The following is an 18,405-nucleotide window of genomic DNA, read 5'->3' on the forward strand; positions in this document are numbered from 1 at the left end:
AATGGACAGAAATTAAAAAGTCTCATATGGCTCATGTAAAATCATCAATTGAAAACACAATTTTTGCTGTTTCAGACTACAACTTAAAACTTGAATAAAGAATCAAGAGCTAGTTCCAACGTGACATTCACAATTTTACAATAATCAATGTTGTGTAAAACAGATTACTCGTCAATGATATTTATGGTAAGATATATAAAATACTATACATATATTAATTTACAATAGTATTACTCATATTTGAACAAACAAACAAGTTGCATATAAAGTATTACAAACATAACATTTGATGGTCAGAAATGAACTAAGTTTCACGAGCTACAGATTTTCTTGCAAAAATTCGGATATTCCATAATAAGTTATGCATATCTGTACATTTTTTACTGCATTTTTAAAACAAGACTGTAAGCTGCTTTATATCAACAGGAAGCTTATTATAAAATTTAGTTCCCATATAATTGGCAAACTTTCAAATAATGTTAACTTGTGCACAGGAACCTTCAGTTTACCTTTAAAACAAGTGTTATAACTGTGGTCATGGTGATTTATGATTTATATATTCTGAATTTAGGTAAGTAAAGTAAGTAAAGATGTCTTATTTTACCAGGTGAAGTTGGACTAAGAAGCCCTCTCTAACACTTAACCTGGGGACCAACGGCTTAAAGGTGACTTCCGAACCACCACCAATGGCCGGGCAGGCAGTCAGCTTGCAAGGACAGGATCGCTCAGTGGTCACCTATCCAAGCAGCAGCCACGCTCGACGTTGCTTAATCCGGTTATCTTGTGATAACCGTTGTTTTTTAGGTGACTATAAAAAAATTAAACTACTATTAATATACAGTGATGGTATGTTTAATATTTCTAAATTCCTAAAAAATACTTTACAAGAAGTTGTTTTATTTAAAAACAGCATGGTTCTTACATATATTTTTTTAACTTTAACAACAGAAAGAATGCAAGAACCACTTCTCCAGATTTGAATTCCATATTGTGCCAATGAGTAGAAACAAGAATAATAAACCGTAAGTCTAGTCTTAAGATTAACCAACTCCCTCAAAGTAAACATTTAATAGCAAACTGTTTTTTGTTTGTTTGTATCAATGTATGATCTCCAGGATACATTTTGTCTATAACCAGCACTAAACATTAACTAGACTCTACGGCAGCCAGAGATGTGTTCTTATTTCGTCCTTATTTTGAACTGTCTGAGATATTACAGTTTGGGTCTTTTCACTATTTAATGTAAGACAATTATATGTAAACCATTTATCCAAATCTACAAGAGAATTGACAATTTATAATTTATTATCCTGCCCTCGATTACATTTTACTAGGGATGTGTCGTCTGCATATAATACCAGATCATTCTTAACATTATATGGCATATCATTTATAAAAACAATGAATAACAAAGGATCTACGAGTAATATTGATCCTTGAGGGACACCGCTACTTATATTTGCCCATGATGATACATGTTTAATACCATTATTGTTGAGTATTGTTCTTTGCTTTCTTTCAGGAAGGGATGACTGAAACCATGCTAATGAGTTACCTGAAATACTATTACATTTAGCTAAATCTAACCTGTTGGGGATTAGGAGTCCTTTATACCCTCTTTTTAATCTAATGTAATCTGAATGTAAAAATTTGTGCAGATGAAATATCCTCTTGAAGGAACTTCTTTAGGCAAATATTATGTTGCTAAAAATTAAAATCGGAATAAGCCAATTTGGTGAGCACTTATAAACTATCTTGGTATACTATCATAATGCATAATTCAGTAGCTTTAAAAATTGTGTGAGGGTTTAGTACATTGATGAGAAAAAGACAAATGAGAACACTTTTTCCCAACATTCTATCCCTTTAGGGACAGAACCTCAAAGTTTCAAGTTTTAGCTTACACTGATTAGAGTTGGAGAGATTTTTAGATCAGTCTATGAGTAGGAAAGTTGTGTTTGAGTGGCTTTCATAAATATATAGCCAAAAGAATATATCACATTTTCAACACTTTTGGAATTACATTTAACTTTGTGGAGGCTCATATTTCAGTTTAATTAACACTAAAAAGTTTAATAAGATTAAATAACATTTTAATATTTTATTGTAAGAAGAAAATGTAGCTTACTATTGTAGTTGAATCGCTTCTCATTGATTCTAAGGATATATCTAATTGGTTCCATCAGGTGAATGTAAGCAAACTACAATGTAAGTCGTATATAATTCAAATTGGTCATTGTTATTACTCCTGGAGAATTACTCCTTGAAGTAAATCTCTAAAGGGGAGGCTCAATAAGAGAGCTCATTGTGAATAACTTTGTAGTCACTTCAGTGGGAGCAGCTTTACTCTCTTTGCCACTGGATATGTCCGATGAAGGTGTACAGTCAGCTAATTTTGGCATTTTTCACTCAATTTTGGCTTATAGTCTTCTCATATAGGATAATTCATCCTTTACTGCAGACCTGAGCGAATTTAGCAACACACCTTTGATCTTTGTGTGTACATAAATCAATAAATTGCCAACAACTGTTAGAAATTTTAAGTAGTAATAATTAAGAGGGTTTCTATTTAAGTTGCGTACTAATATTTTTTTTACAGTGTAAAAAATCTGTAGATTCTATCTATTACCTGTAGGGTCACAAGGAAATTTCATAATCAAAATCCTTAGACTACTTAGTAAAAATACTAATGATGTAATATGATGGATCCCTATTTACGTTTTCAAACGAAAGTAGGCATACATCAACTATATAGTATTTCAGTGTTCATAATTAAGAGGAACAGAATTTAAGCAACTATTTCATCAGATTTTTCGCGTGTATGAGCATTTCTGGATCAAATTAATTATATTTCCAATAGTACAGCTGAGGTTGCCTTGTTGTCCCAACCAAAAAAATACAAATACAAATAATGTTTTGGAAACCTACTTTGATCAATAAGCGTTTAATTCCAGCCCTTGTCATATTATTCTGGTCCAACATATTTCGTGCCATGGTAGAGTTTGACTTCCTTGTCCTGGACTTTGTTGTCCTGCTGAAGAAAAGATATATATACACACATACATAGGAATGAGAAGCCTTGTGTTTTGTCTTGTCCCCCCTAAAATAATATAGCTCTCAAGAATCTATGTTGATCAAAAATTTCAACAGCTGTTGCAATCTACTTTCGGTCTAATATATTTCCAGTGCCATAGTTGAGTTTTTTTGTCAGAGAATAAACATTATATATATTTTCATTATAAGGGAGAAATTCTTATTAATTTAATGCAATATTCAAAAATATCATTCATAAGGTTTTACATATTATAACAGTTTTATTATACATCTTGTTATTTTTCAGACTGTAGTCTGGCATGTTAGTGTTTATTACTCTGTTTTTATGCCACTGTGAAAATGCCATATTTGTCAATGAAACCAACCGGTTTAGAAATTCACAGCTGTGTTCATGAAGGTGAGTTTTATAATAGTGTTTAAATAGTACTTTCAATGGATTAGTTGTTTTAAATTCATCACTGGCTCAATCTGGAGTAAAAGTTAGATTAACTTTGTCTTTGCTACCTGAATTACACTACTGATCGAGGACTGTTTTAAAATTTAATTGTAACGTTTCAGCCTCGTTGATTATCTTCTGCTGAAAGTGTCAACAGCTCTATGGTGTTAGTTAAATTTTGATTATAAAACATAAATATGACCTATTTTTCCAAATTTTGTAAGATTCTAGGATACTTTTCTGATCTCTCTTCTCACATCCTTCCTGGGATTTCAACAAGTATTTTACAAAAAGAACTAGCTGAATTGGTCCAGCCTTTCTCAAGATTAGCGCTTCTTTTAGTATAAATGATGTTCATGGAAATTCTAAATGCAAAATGTTTTATTGAACTAAACACTACAGATAATACTGTGCACAATCTCATAATTTTATTGGTTTTACAATAAAAATAAGTAATTTGTGATACTTAAAAAAGAATGTGTATGTTTAACTCTTGCACATTTTTATTTACGCTGATAATTTGTAGTCTATTTACAATCACAAAATGCCAGTTGAAATTCATATTTAAAATATATAGTATATAATATTATAGTAGGTATAAATAGTCAATACAATAAATTTTACGGGGAAAAAAAATAAATAAAATTTGAACGTCCTAATATCCGGACGTTGTATTTTTTAACAGTTGTTTAAGCATGTCCGTCTTATAACAGGATGTTAATATTTCTTGAGATTTCTTCACGTGCTTGAATATCTTGATGTTAGTACCCAAAGAATTAACATTATGCAACAATTTAAAATCAAATTAACATGCATATATATGTATTATTGAATATGTATAGCACTAAAATAAAGTCTTATAGTTTAAATGATGGGAATTTGATTATTCACATTGTACATTAAATTGAGTGTATAATTATTGAAATCCTTGTTCTCCTTTATGAAAGATTCCCAATCAAGAGTTTTCTTTAATGTACACACATGTATTCACACTTGATATAAAGTTTTGTCCTTAAATTGCATTGAAAATGAATTTATGACTATATACGTGATTTAAGTATATAGTCCAATATAAATTTGTTATTTGTTTGATATTGAAAAAACATTTTAAAAACCAATCATTGTTTGGATAAGTTCAAATCATATTCTTAAAATTAAACATCTTCACCTACGTATCATCTATCATCGAAGATAAGGGCACAAAAGTATTTTAAAGTTTAATATTGTTTTTATTGGGTAAAACAAAAGGTCGTCTTTTACACTCAGCTCTTAAATGAAAGAAGGTAAAAGGTAGTGTTATTTTTTAACTAATTTTTTATGTATGCTACACATAAATAATATTAATTGTTTAGCTCAAAACCTTCAATTCTGAATGATTTTAACACTCTGACTAGCAAATTGGCAAATACTAAAAGGCACTTATAAAGTAATATAAATCAAAACCACAACACAGTTCCTTGGTTCATTCCCTCAATAGCTTTATTAATGGAGTATCTTGATCAAAATACTTTTGGTGTAAAATCAGAATAAGTTACACAGTAAAATAAAAAATTCTTTATGAAAAGAGATTCATAGGTGTACGATTACTACCGCATAACCTGGACAGAAGGATAATGCAATACGCTGAACTATGAAGAACACTGCCTTTTTACCAAACAATACATCAAAAAGCACAATATGAGGCTGAAGATAAGGCGAAGTTTACATTGACTGCTCATGGCCCTCGTGTTTTGCTAATCTGATTAAGCTCAATGAAAAGAGCCACAAATGTTGTGACCAGACAAAAGCCCTGGAACAAGCAGAAAGTTCTAATTAAGCAAGATAATAAAAACTTATTACTAGTTTTAGACAGGAACCACTATTTTGCTAAGTTTATATTGACAGTCCTAAATCTGTATGAAGAATTTGAACCAATTTAAAAATGTATGCTTTTGAGAAATTTAATTGCTCTGTGCATTCCTTGTTATTAATCACACAATACCTTTATTGCATTCAATCAATCAACCAATTATAATCTTTCTTTACATTTTTTTAAAGAAAAGTAATGGTGTCAATATATAAAATAATGATAATATAAATTAAGAAGTCATCCGCAGATGTTTTCATAAAATTCTTAAATGGTGTACATGGGTCAATCTATCAGCCAGGTGTCCAGTCTTTATTTTAAGGCAGCTCCAATTAGCACTCTGTCATCGGGTAGGAGGTTGAAAAGTTGTGTTCTGATATAGGTTGGCTTCTTTTCGAACAAACCTGTTCTGTGTCTTGAGAGAGGGATTCTTGATGAATTCTTGTGTTGTGCCCCTGGTTTCTGACTTCTCTGGAAGGCCAATTTTGTCAACCAAAAGTGTCACTTCTTGGATGTAGATAGCGATGACGGTCTTAATCTTTAGCTGCTTACAAGCTGCATCTTCTCGCCACTTTCCCTCCAGTAGAACATCAGATAGAGTGGAATTTGTCCCTTTCTGCCAAAATTGATCTGTTTGGTTTTTATAGGGTTTACAGGCAGATCATTTGAACCACAGTAGTTGTGTGTTATATTTAAGGCTATGTAAGCATTTCTGTTTAGTTATTCGGCTGTGTTTCCTTTACAAATTAAGATGGTGTATCGGTATACATGACCACAAAGCTGTAGTCTCTAATGTAGTGTTTAAAAAGTCAGGAGTTAACAGAATAAACAACACTGGGCTCAGTACCAAGCCTTTTGGAACCCCTCTTGCTTAGGAAGACACTTTGATCTGACATACTGAGTTACACAGCTTGTTGTTGTATGCTTTGTCTCAACTAATGCATCCTTCAAGATAACTCCTAAACCAGTAGGGTGCAGTTTCCTGTATTCAGAGATTATTGAGCTTCATTAGTATTATCTGATGTCCCAGACAGTCAAATGTCTTACTTTAGTCAAGTAGTATTGCTAAAGTGAATTTGTTGTCATCAATTTATACTCAATTAGGGAAATTAGAGCTGTGGTTTTTTATCTATCTTTTAGAAACCCATGCTGATAGTAAGGAATAAGATTTAATTGTTGTAAGTAGTCCAGGAGTCTATTCATTTTTAAGATTATATTTGAAAAAGTTAGGAGGCTGGAAATAGATTTGTAGTATTCTACTTCAGTGGAGGACCTCATTTGTGATCACTTTTGCAGTTTTTACAGCAGAAGGGGAAACATTAATTTTAAAAGATTTGTTTATTACTGCTGCTAGTAGGGGAGCAAAGACATTTTCACAGTGCCTATCCAATTTTAGTGATATATCATTGAATCAGCATGAATCCTTGCTCTTTATATTTTATTTGACTTCTTGAGGACTTGTAAGTGTAAGAGTTAAAGTTCGATGTGTTTGTTTATGTTCCTGATTTGGTCCTGGTAAGGCTTCTGGTGTCATGTAGCCATCCGCACTAAATGTTTTTCAGCAACTTTTCAGCAATTTTTTGTGAGTCAATTAGCTCCCCTTCTGCTGTAACCGGTTGAGGTGACTATCTTACTTCCACCCTCTCTTAGATGCCTTTTCAGTGTTGACAAAATCCTAAATAGCTTTTAATTTTTTATCTGCTTTACTGATATGCTGGATATTAACCTCTTTTCTTATCTCTCTGAGTCTGAGGCTGTAAAGTTTCTTTTTGTGCATCATAATTGATTTGTCTCCTTGTTGTCTTGTCATTTGAAATGTTTTTAGGGCTTTGAGGAAATCTTTCTTTAGTTCTTTTGCCTTTTTATCAATGTATTCAGCAAGCTGTTTTTTCCATTCCTGGTTTTCAAGATGGGGATTGATTACCTCAGTAAATTTTTCCAGCTTCCATCGAACTCTGCAATATATCCATTTATCTAGCCATAAATAACAACGTATCTGTTATTAATCTGGCTGAAGATGGGCAAAGTAAACATTTAACATTTAAAATTCGTAACTATCCAGCAAAGCTAAACCTAAGGGATGAAAAATCCACGTTTTATTGAATTAAAAATAATGTTACTGAATTTGAAGAAGATTAAAAATTTGATTCAAATTGTGATATTAAGCTGAACACCAAAACTTCTGGTTATGTATACTTCACAATTATCTTGAGGCTAAAATGTTCAACATTGGGTTATTGGTAAATAAAGTAATGCTAGAAAGATAGTTTCTGATTCCTGTTTAAAACTAGTTGTAAATATAAAATTTACTAAAAAGATTGAAGCAAAATATTTTGGAGTAAGTAAAGTATTAAATTTTGTTTTAACTAGTAAAATCGATCATTTTTCTTTTAAATACTGAAAACCAACAGTTCTAACAAAGGTACTTCAGTGGTTTTTACTTCATGCATAAAAGTAGTATTATTAATATATTGTATTATTCTGCTTAAATTTTACAAATTCTAAAGATTTAATAGCCTTAAGAGTTCACAACAGGTTTGGCTAAGGTAAAACCAATTAAAATCCTCATTTAAATAATTTTAATTACACCAAAGTTAAATTTATAAGCTGTAACTCATGATTCCAATGAAATTTCACAATTGCAGTATTTTTAGTTCAGATGACTTTTGATAGATGTTATTTCAGCCAAGAGAAATATTCAAGGTAAATAAACTATACTATTTTAATAAAAAAAGTGTTTTGCTTAGCCCAAATATCAAATAATATTCTTTCATAAAAAAGCCCCAACATCATTGCCAAAATGGCATTTTACCCAAAGGATAACCCAATACTTCAAATCTATTTCCTGTCTATAAAACTTGTTCTGCTTAATATAATTGTCTGATATAATCCTAGTATAAAAATAAATTAATATTTTACAACAAAGTAGCCTACATTAGTGAAACGTACCTTGAATAGAAGTTTATATCCAATATTGAAAAGTCCAAATGCATTAATGACAAGTTTGGACTGGTCAAGTTGCTCTAGAAACAAAATGAGCTGAAAAAGTAAATCAAATTAGTATGATTGTTAAATATCTTGAAGTAGAAGCTCCATGATACATGGAATCTTTATGAGTGTGAATTATAAACATAATTTTTTTTCATTGTGAGTTTGCCAAAATACATATTACCAATGTCTAAAAATATCAAGTAAAAGAAGTTTGTTTACAGGGTGATTCAAAAGGAATACCATATCTTTAAAAACTTGTATTTAATGCAAGAAACATAATAGAACCTTCTTTTATAAATCATTACAAAAGTATTATACAAAATTTTTTCACTCAAAAACAAGTTCAGAATGTTCAATACAACCCCCTCTAGACACTCGAGCAATATCAACCCGATACTCAAACTCATTCCACACTCTCAGTAGCATATCAGGCGTAACAGTTTAGATAGCTGTTGTTATTTCTTGTTTCAAATCATCAATGGTGGCTGGGAGAGTTGGCCGAAACAGCATATCCTTAAAATACCCCCATAAGAAGAAGAGGCAGAGGGTAAGGTCAGGGCTTCTTGGAGGCCAGTGATGAAGTGCTCTGTCACAGGCTGCCTGGCGGCCGATCCATCGCCTCGGGTAGTTGACGTTCAGGTAGTCAGATAAGTGTCAATGTGGTGGCGCTGAAATATCCTGCTGAAATATGAATTGTTGTGCTTCTTGTTCGAACTGATGAAACAGCAAATTTTCAAAAATCTCCAGATACTGTAGTCCAGTTACAGTAGCAACTTCGAAGAAAATGGGACCAAAAACTTTATTGGCTGAAATTGCACAGAAAACGTTCACCTTAGGCGAGTCACGTTTTTATCCGGGGGAAATTCATGCCCAATTGTTTCCCACGGATTATAAGTGTCCCATACACGAACATTGTGCCGTTTGACTTTCCCGTTAGTGTGGAAAGTAGCTTCATCACTAAACACAATCTTTAAAACGAAAGATTCATTTGTTTCCATTTGAGCAAGGATAAACTCACAGAAATCGATTCTTTTAATCTTATCAGCTTCAGAAAGGACTTGAACCATTTTCAGACGATAAGGTATCATTACTAACCTTTTTCGTAGGACTCTCCATACAGTTGTTTGTAGAAGTTGCAGCTGTCTGCTAGCTGTTCGAGTCGATTAACCTAGGCTGCGAAAAAATACTTGCTGTATACGTACTACATTTTCACCACTCGTGCGCGGCCGTCCAGAATGTTCCCTTTGCACAAACACCCATTCTGTATAAACTGTTTATACCAACGTTTGATACACCACCTACCAGGAGGTTGAACACCATACTTCGTTCGAGATGCACGCTGAACAACTGTCGTTGATTCACTTCTGCCATACTCAATAACACAAAAGCTTTCTGTTTAGCAGTCGCCATCTTAGCATCAACTAACACTGACGCCTTGCCAACAGCGCCTCAAGTGAACAAATGCAACTAAATGAAACTTTAGAGCTTCCTTAATGCGCTGACAGATAGTACATAACTCTCCCTTTTTCTCTGCAGAGTTATGCATTTCTAAAGTTGTGGTATTCTTTTTGAATCACCCTGTACACACAACATTGAACATTTCCTGAAGCATTATGTTAGAACAGTAAGTAAGACAGTTACAGTTATGTCTATGTGTTAACACAGTTCCAAATAAATATTACATGATTACTATTAAATGTCCGAACTGATACCAGGATGTCCAAAGACCATTCCTATTGTGTTGTCCTTGTTCTATCAGCGTCATTTCACTACACTAATGAAGAACTACATAGATTCCACTAAAATATTTAATAACTTTATGATCAATACATGTTAGCATTGGCGTAACTAACAAGGGGGAGATGAGGGGAATAAAATCCTCTCAAAAGCCCTAAAAGTTGGCATGACAGCTATCCATCTTGTTTAAAATACAGTCAATTTCATTTCACTGCACTAATAAAGACTTATGCAGATTCCACTAAAAATATTTAATAACTTTTTGATCAATACATGTCAGCAGTGGTGTAACTAACAAGAGGAAGATGAGGGGAATAGAATTCTCCCAAAAGCCCTAAAAATTGGCATGACAGCTATCCATCTTGTTTAAAATACAGTAGTTAAATGCTTAAATTTGAGTTAAATTTAACAAGATTGATAATTTTCAACTTTTTATTGACGCCGAAAATGTAGATATAATTTGTTTATCTGAACACCACCTGAGAGATTTTGAGTTTGAGGTTTTGTCACTGCATGGTTACACTGGTGTTACAGCTTTCTGTAGGAAAATTTACCAAAAGGGAGGTGTTTGCATTTTTAGTAAACCTTCAATAAAACACAATGTTTTAGATGTCTCCCGATTTTGTCAGGAGGGTAGGTGTGAGCTTGCGGCAGCGATTTTTCAATTCAGACAGTTTCCTCTTCTTGTTGTTACCGCTTATAAGCCGAAACCTTTTTCAGCGTCAGTGCAAGAACATGAGATGTTTTATGAATGTTTATCCGATTGCCTCCAAAAAATTATAAATCCAGCAGTTAGAACTGTTGTTGTGGGTGATTTCAATGTTAATCTCTCTGTTGCTGACATGAAAGTAGATAGTCTTTTATCCATGATGGCATCTCACGATTTAAGCAATAAAGTAACTTCATTTACGAGGGAATTTAAAAACTCCCGGTCCCTAATTGATCACATATATACTGATCTTTCTGAAGACATTTTCAGTTGCTCTGTCGTGATAAATGCTCTGTCCGATCACCATGCACAAATCTCACATGTCAGGTATTTATCTAGTCCTGATTGCCCTAAGTTTATGCTTAAACGATCATTTGTAGAAGATAATGTTCGTATTTTTAGACATCTTCTGGGTGGGGAAACATGGCATGATGTTTACGCAGCTAGAACAATGGATGATAAGATGAGCTTGTTTATGTCCTCTATAGAGTTTTATTTCATTCAGGCTTTTCCTGAGAAAAGAGTTCGGATTCGTGGGCGTTCTCCAAATGCCAAAGTGTCTTTAACCCAGGAGCAAATTGAGCTACGTGATTTGGTTGCGCATTGGTATTATAAAACTAAAGACCTGAGTTCTTCTGATGAGAGAAGAAAACAATACCTTTCTTTGAAGAGGCAATATAGGGCTAGAGTGAGGGAAGCTAAGTCATCTAAAGTTAAACATTTACTGCAGACTTCCTCAAATAAAGTTAAGACTGTGTGGGACATAGTGAACGAGCATAGAGGTAAGGCGAGAGTTTTGGCAGATATCCCTCGAACCATCAAGGATAGTAATGGAGTCATTGTTAAAGATCCGAAGGACGTTTCCAACTTGTTCAATGATTTCTTCATTAATGTGTCGAATGCAAGTTCATCTTCCATATCGTTGTCTCTTCTTCAACAACAATCATGTGCAGGGGTGTCTTCATTTTTCTTTTCACCTGTTTCTGAAGTGGAAGTATCTGACATCATCAGATCTATAAAAGCAAAGGCTTCTTCTGGCTTCGATAATATATCATCAAAGCTTCTTAAATCATGTACGGAGTATTTTGTTAGGCCACTTGCTCATTTGATAAATTTTTCGTTTGAAAATGGCGTGTTTCCTGACATTTTAAAGTTGTCTATAGTGAAGCCGTTACATAAAAGGGGACTGGTTGAGGAACTTCATAATTTCAGGCCTATTTCGATTGGATCGACATTTTCTAAAGTGTTTGAGAAGGCAGTTTTGATAAGGTTAACGGCTTTCCTGGAGAGTAATAACGTTTTGTTTGACAAACAGTTTGGCTTTGTCAAGGGAGGCTCAACTGTGAAGGCAATGTTTGCTCTCTTGGATAAAGTTGTTAAAGCTCTTGATGAAGGACAGTTTTCTGCTGGTATCTTTTTTGATTTGAGAAAAGCATTTGACATGGTTTCGCATGAACTTCTTTTGCAAAAGCTTGACAGAGTGGGTGTGCGTGGCTTGGCAAATCAATGGCTGTCATCTTTCTTGAGTCAGCGTAGACAAGTTGTGGAAATTCCATACGTTGACGTAAATACTAGGAAAAGATGCTTTTCTGACGAGCAGATTGTCAAGACGGGTGTGCCACAGGGCTCCATACTTGGACCCTTCCTCTTTATTTTGTATGTGAATGACCTCAGCAGTTGTGTTTCGAGGGGCTTGTTGTGTTTGTTTGCTGACGACACATCACTTGTAATTGATGAGTCTTGTCGTTTCAATATGGAGATAAATACGTTTGTTCAGTGTAATTCAATAGTCCAGTGGTTTCAGAGTAATGGTTTGGACGTGAATACTGATAAAACTACATTGCTAGACTTTTCAATTTCATCAAGACGCAATGACTCTTTGAGTGTTTGGGTTGGCGATACAGAGGTTTGTTCTGAGCAAATGGTCAAATTTTTAGGCCTAATTGTCGATAGGAATCTTAGCTTCTCCTTTCATGTAAATCATGTCGCACGTAAAGTCTGTGCTGGTATTTTTGTTCTTTGTAGACTTTCATCTTTCACGGGCACCGATGTGCTTCTGACTTCATATTTTGCATTACTTTATCCCTACCTTTCATACGCTGTTGAAATTTGGGGTTTTGAAAATTGCAGAACAAACCATGTCTTTCTTTTGCAGAAGAAAGCGGTGAGAGCTATTGCTGGCATCCGTCAATCAGAATCCTGCAAATCACACTTTAAGAAGTTCAATCTGCTTACTTTTCCAAGTATATATATTTACCACACATTGGTCTTTTTTAAGCAAAACCAGGGCATTTTCGAGTCACTAATTCCACAGTCTGGACACTATCTCAGAAATAGCAACAAATTAAATATTCCCCCCCATGCAACTTCTTTTTTCAAACACCACTGTTTTTATAATGCCGTAATTTTTTATAATTCTCTTCCTGTGGACCTAAAGAATGTAAATGATATAATGGTCTTTAAGAGAACACTGAAGGCTTTTTTAATAGAAAAATGTTTCTACACTCTCAGTGAATTTATTGGAAATAAATATTCTGTATGATGTAAAATTAATTAGTTTTAATAATTGATTAATTATAATATATTAATTTTAATAATTGATTAAAAATAATTTTATAGATATAAAAACTGTACATGTATTTTTTAAATATTTATGACGCAATCCAATGCATGTTACATGTCTGATGGAAATAAAGGATATTTGATTTGAATTTAACTAATTTATTCAACTGCAAACTTATTGCATACTTCCTGGTGTAATAGGCTCTTGAATCAGATTCATCCTCATCAAAACCAAGTCTTAGTTGCTACTGCATGTCAGTAAGTTCGAACAAAATACATATACATTTCCCTGACTTACATCAAATTTTGTACATACTCTAGCTTCCTTTCTAAATTATGTTGAATGAATACATTTACTGATGAAAAGTGACTTGTCAAAAGAGATTTTAGGGATTCACATAACAACCTAAACAAGTTTTTGGGGTTTTGTCGGTTAAGCACGATTTTCTCTGTTTTCCTTAACATTGGATGGAGGAGAGTGCTGTGTAAAAATTACAGCACAATTAGCACAAATTAGGTGCAACTGTGATACTAATAGTCTGTGGCTTTCTTCCCTTATGCACATCCATCTCTATCATGTTGTACAAGTGCACATTGTCTGCCATTATGTTCGAATCAGATGTTTACTCAGTGATAATTGTTGTTTGTACAGTGCGTTCATTTTTACATCACACGCCTCAATACTTTTCAGTTTTTGCATTAGATTAGTCATTATAATTTTCACGCTAAGTAATCACACATTTTATTTATACAAGTTAGTTTTTACAATTACTATTGATATTTTTCTGAAGAAAAAAACTATTTATCAATTGGATGAAACTGATTAATGGGAGTGTATACGATTGGAAAACTTGATGAGTAGTGTTATTTATAGAGACTTTGTCTGATGGTGGCAACACTCAAGAGTAAGATGATCAAGGAGAAAAGCTATAAATAGAGAATGTTCTTAAGATCCAGAGGGCGAAGATGAATTCTATGATAATGACAGTAGATCAGAGATAGTTCTTGAAGATATAGAAGAGAGAACAGACAAAAATGGGACCAGTATAAACCCAAATCTTTTATAATTTTGGTTGAATTAAACCAAATAAAAAAGAGTCAGGAACATGTGGAACATTTATTAAAAACATTACTGAAACAGACCCAAAACCAGTTTAACCACAGTAATGGCAAGTTAGACACAGCAAAGCCTCAAAGTATTGTTAACTCCAACCCACAACACCAAATGTTCCAAAATACATCAGGAAACCAAATATTCCTTTTCAAACAAATAAAATAAGAAGAAATAACCAATGTATTGTTTCACTACAAGTTGTTAAGAGTAAGAAGTTTCAAATTACAGATAAAAATCCAGTTAGCAACCATTATACAGTAAACAGGCCAGTCCCACTTATAAAAAATAAAGTTTTGAAGCAAACTGCATCACCAAAATTTACCCTCATATTCAACCACTCTCTCCTATTCATGGTACCAAGTACAGGCGGAAGTCCACTAACCAGGCTCTCCTTTTTTAGGACAGCCACTTCATATGTCACTAAACATTAAAAATATATTCTATTCTAAATTATTGAGAGGTTATAAGTAATAAAATAATATGTTTATTAATTTAGGCATTATAATAAATTAAAAGTTATATTTTACAGTAAGCTTAATACAGTAATATGTTTTTACATAACAATACTGTAACATTTTATTTTTATTAAAATTACCATGTACTTACTTATAATTCATCTTTTTTTTATAAAACCATCCCTACCCACAAAAAAACTAAAGTCTTCCAAAAAGTATGATGTGGTAATTTTTACGCCACATGCCCTGATACACGGTTATTTTTCACTCACCCCAACCAAGATTAAAAAGAACGATACCTTTTTAAGACTTACCAAACATATTTATGCTTAAATAGTTTTAGAGAAACTTTAATTTGTATTGCTAAAGTTTTCAGTTATGGGCTTTTCAATAGTAAAACATTGCAGAAGTATTTTACAAAAAATAATTAACTGTATTAAAAGGTTGCTCATGTTGCAAAAATAGAGTGCCAATGTGACTACTTGTTAAAGTGTTAATAAATTAGTGCCAATTGACTCAGATCAACTTCTAATCAATTCTGATTGAATTTAAATCAACACTTCCGAGTTGAAAAACATGTTATTTAGTGTGTGTTGTTATTTCAAATACACACTTTATACATTCAAACTACTTATATATCTTGTATGGTTTCAGTTACTGATACCATACAAAATAGAAAATAGTAGAACGATAAATTATTTATAAGTGAATAATAATTTATGAGACAATAGACAATTTTTTATTAACAATATCTTTGAGATATGTTACACAAGGTCATGAAAAAACAAAATAAAATTGGGAAGAGATAGAGAAATTTATGATTTGGATGAGGACATATTCCAGTTTAAAGCTGATCTTTCCATACGAAGAACTCGTTCAGCATGTAGAAAGCTCTCTCTTCCAACCAGCATTGAAGAGTCCTTTTCATGGCAGCGGTGTTGTCCCTTTTCAGCCTGTCTGACAAGTTATTGAACACACCAAAAACCCAGCATATGTGTGTGTGTTGTGTGACTCCAGCATATGATGGTTTCTTTTCAAATAGTGCTGTTCTGTGGACTAGTAGCGTGTAGGCCCCTGCCCTTCTGATGTTATGGTTGCGGAGGTGTCTTTGATTTGGAGGGTCATTGGTAATGCATTAGTTTCCAGGATATAAATTGATATCACAGTCAGGATCCTCTGAAGTTTTGAAAATATCTCTGCAGCTCTTGACTCTACTCCTGCTATTAATCTTATTACTTTTTTTCTGCATAAGCAGAACTCGGCGGAGGTTACCTTCTGAAGAACCACCCTATGGCAATTCCATAGCGCAGATGGCTTTTGAATAATGCATGATAAGCTGTTCTTGTAGCTTCATGGGTGCTGGTTACTTTAACTCTTTTTAAAGCAAACAATGTGGAGCTAAGCTTTAGGCAGAGGCTGTCTGTGTGACTCTTCCAGTTTGTTTTCATCCACAATAACCCCCAGATGTTTAACTTTATTTGTTGCATGGAGGCCAGGCATCTCACTCGCGGACCCTTTTTGGTACCCAGTGACATTTTTTGCTTTTTACTAATCCAAGGACAAGGTCATTGTTTATGGTGTATTCTTGTGTTAGGTTCAGAGCTACGTAGGTGTTTATTTATAGTTGTTCAAGTAAAAGCTTGAATCATAAAATAAAGCAAAAATAAAAACTAGGGAACATTGTTTTTATTTTTATACATCTAAATCCAGCCTTCTTATACAATATAAAACTGCTTTATTTGCTGTATGAAGATGGGCTAGCTCTCTTGGAGATCCACACAGAGTAAGTAAAATAATAAGTAACAGATATACACTTATTATCTGTTTGAAAACTATCCTAGGGCTCCATCATATTACATCATAGATGTTTTCACTACGAAGGTTAGGTCTTTCAATTTTGAAAATTATGTGCTAAGGTGCGGGTAACAGCAAGTAATCAAATAAAGATGTTTAAATGTTCTATTATTTTTGACATTCACTGCAATACTTACAGTTTTGTTTTACAGTGTCAAAAAATTAACTCTTCCTTCTTTTATTTTGAATAAAATTTCAAAATAATCTTTGAAACCTTGTACAAAGAAATAAGTTGCTTTTTACAAACTTTAAAATTATCACCACTCAATTCAAAAATTTACTTATATACTTGACTAACTTATCTCATACGCTTCCTATCTAAATAATGTTGAATGAATTCTTTAACTGGCAAAAAGTGAATAGACAAAATAAATGTGGAGGATTTATTTAACAGCCTAAACAGCGGGTTTTAGACATTTTTTAGCCAAGCACAACTTTTTTGTTTGCCTTAAAAAGACTGGAAAATGAAAGGTCTTAATGAAAGACAATCAACATAACCAAGACAACTTATTTCTGAATACCATACAGAATAGAAACATTTTAATTTAGCAATTTATTTCGCAAATTAAAGATAAAAAGTATTTGAGATCTACATTCCTTGCTCATTTAACATTGTATTTATGTACCAAAAGATAATGAGTTCATTGGATATTTTATTCCTACTGCAAACACCTAAAAATATAAAAGTTATTACATTTTTTGTGGACATCAAATACACATAGTATATTGTAAAATGTTAAACTGTTAGTTATTTAAAAGTAAGTCATTTGTTAAACTAAAAGAGTAAAACAATAGATACCTGCTTGTTTAACTCCTTTATTATCTCTGCAAACCAAAAAACGTGAAAAATATTAGATACCATCCAAGTTGAATAGAATAACAGTGATACAATATATGTCTTCAGGACTGTTTCATGGTGGAACAAAAATTCTAGGGTAAGTCCAATGAAGTCGTTAAATCTGATGTAGAAGTCCACTCCTACCATCGCCACTGTTAACATTACATCTAAAGCGTATGTGACAACAGCTTCTCTAAATAATTCACAATATAATTTTTATAATATAACCTCATATAATTTTTTCACAGCTCTTAAAGTGTTTGACTCAATCTCTTCTGAGTTCAACTGTGAATTCAGATCATGTATATGTTTTTGAACTGAACTATAGATGAAAATTGTCTGTGAAGCGATACAAAAATAGCACAGTCTTCCAGGAAATATACCGATAAAAAAATCAATGAAGTGTAGGAAGCTGAACCTAAACTCTACATACCTAATAAATAATTACTGTAAAAATGTTTAAACAGATGTTAAATATTATTATTTTTGTATTGGTAATTAAAAATTCTCTAGATTCGCTCAAATGTCTGGTTGTAACAAAGAGTAAATTTTTTGTTTGTTTAACAGAATACAGTCTGTGCATGAAAACTACTGCCGTAGAAGTCTGGACAAACAAACAGTTGAACCTTTGTGGTTCAGAGCCAGGAAATACAAATGCCATGCAAAGATTGCGGCTTGTACTGATTCGGTAACAACACAACAACATAATCAGTATGAACAAAAACCCCAGTGGACACACTAATGACATGAAAACACCATTTCTCTTTTTGACTATGAAAGGAAATCCACCAAAAATGCAGTTAAACCAA

Source organism: Homalodisca vitripennis, chromosome 2 (assembly GCF_021130785.1).
Source record: "Homalodisca vitripennis isolate AUS2020 chromosome 2, UT_GWSS_2.1, whole genome shotgun sequence".
Classification (NCBI taxonomy): Eukaryota; Metazoa; Arthropoda; class Insecta; order Hemiptera; family Cicadellidae; genus Homalodisca; species Homalodisca vitripennis.